The sequence below is a fragment of the Ranitomeya variabilis genome, chromosome 7 (assembly GCF_051348905.1).
Source record: "Ranitomeya variabilis isolate aRanVar5 chromosome 7, aRanVar5.hap1, whole genome shotgun sequence".
In the NCBI taxonomy this organism is placed as follows: Eukaryota; Metazoa; Chordata; class Amphibia; order Anura; family Dendrobatidae; genus Ranitomeya; species Ranitomeya variabilis.
The window spans coordinates 189,778,616-189,780,595 of record NC_135238.1 but is presented as its reverse complement, the minus strand read 5'-3'; the positions used below and the strand labels follow the sequence as shown (position 1 = coordinate 189,780,595).

The following is a 1,980-nucleotide window of genomic DNA, read 5'->3' as shown; positions in this document are numbered from 1 at the left end:
TTTTTTTTATTGGAATAGCAATAAGCAACACTGTAATAAAAATATTACCGGCCCTTTAAGAAATTAAACCATGATCACAATGACTCTCAGGTCAGACCCTATACAGATCACAGAACTAGCTGTGGGCATTGAGGACCGGCAGAGAGCCACTGGATCGAAAAATCCAGAGGAAGGCGAAGAAACCCCCCGGAGAGTTATGCCTCAGGGGGAAAAAAAATTCCTTCCTGACCCCAGTTGTGGCGATCGGATATTTCCCTGGATCACATCTGTCCTGCTGCCCATTGCTTATATCTACATGTATAATAAGCTCAGGAGAGTCGATTTGGAAGGGAAAAGATAAATACATCTTGTTCTTAGGAGCTTACAATCTAATATACAATATACACCCTGCTCCTAGAAGCTTACAAACTAATATACAATATACACCCTGCTCCTAGAAGCTTACAAACTAATATACATCCTACTCATAGGAGCTTACAATCTAAAATACAATATACACCCTGCTCCTAGGAGCTTCCAAACTAATATACAATATACACCCTGCTCCTAGGAGCTTACAATCTAATATACAATATGCATCCAGTTGCGAGCATACAGAATAATGTACAGGTAAATGAGGGAGGGGGAGTATAGGAGCTCACATTGACAGCTTGCGATCTTCAGTTCAGCCTGGAGACATGCTGGTGGGTGCCGCACCCGCTGGTCATTAGAGCGATACTGAAATGACCAGATGGCACATGTCGGCACATCCAACCAGGAAATAAAAGTTGAAATATTTATTCGTGTAACATTAAAAGAGCTTACAATCTAATATACAATACACAGGCAGCCCCGGAGAGTTTATAGACTAATCTACACCCTGCTCCTAGTTTACAATATAATATACAATATACATAATGATGAAAGCATTCAGACTAATCTACACCCTGCTCCTAGTTTACAATCTAATTCCATGTATACTTTGCTGCTCTAATTAGCAATAGATATCCTGCTGCCAAAGGTGCATTAACACTGCAGGGTTACTGCGAACACGAGTTTCTTAGGGACGCTCGTTCACGATAATTGTACCATCTAAACAGGCTGCAGATCCAATGAATGAGCAAAACACTTGTTCATCAGGTGAATTAATCTTTTCTACCCCACAAAAAGATCATCGTTCTTGGTGGCACATCCTCCTGTGTAAATAGGACATGTGCTAGCGAGAATATTGCACACTGCATGATTTATTACAGATCGCTTATTGAACATCTGAAGTTGAGTCTGCCAGTGGGAATACGCCACACATTGGGAAATTTAATGCCCCACAAGGCTTCTAAACATGTATGCAAGGCCAGCGTTAAGGGTGCAAACTTGACACTTGACCATACACAAACCAACTCCCTGCTTCTGCAGGCATACCGAATTTTTCAAATTGTTAAACACACTTTTTTCCCTCCAAATTTTTGGGGAAAATGAGTGCGTTTTATAATCTAAAGGTAGCTTACCGAAGTGGCGACTGCGGTGGAGCGAGGTCACAGGAGGCAGGGTCGTTGCTTAAGGAGGCTGGTGGAGGCGGCAGGAGTGGGCAGATTCTGCTGGCCCTAGGCTCTGGTATGATGACGGTGCCAGTGAGCGGAGTCTCCTTTTCCATTGATTTCCCTGCTATGAGCTTTGAAAAATGGCTGCCGAAGGTGGCGCATGTGCAGATTGAGATCTCTGGAGACGAGATCTCGTCTTCCAAGATCTCGTCTCCCAAGATCTCAATCCGAGCATGCGCGGCCTCTGGCAGCGATTTTCCCAAAGCCCATCACAGGTAAATCAATGGGATAGGGGACTCCACTCACCGGTACGAACATATGAGAGCCCAGGGCCAGCAGATCGGCCAACTCCTGCCGCCACAGCCAGCCTGCTGAAGCAGTGACCCTGCCTCCTGTGAACTGTCCCCCCGGCAAGCTACCCACTATGCGTGCATCGACACCTGTGGAGACGGACATGCGGCGC

General features: G+C 45.3%; 1 long non-coding RNA gene across 1 annotated transcript; it reads right to left on the bottom strand.

Moving 5' to 3' along the window:
• Nucleotides 1-654: 654 nt before the first annotated feature.
• LOC143785856 (uncharacterized) lies at nt 655-1,566 on the bottom strand. Its single transcript, XR_013218117.1, has 2 exons — nt 1,485-1,566; nt 655-717 (listed from the first exon to the last, which is right to left on the bottom strand). It is a non-coding gene; the product is annotated as an uncharacterized LOC143785856 (long non-coding RNA).
• Between the last annotated feature and the right edge of the window lie 414 nt (nt 1,567-1,980).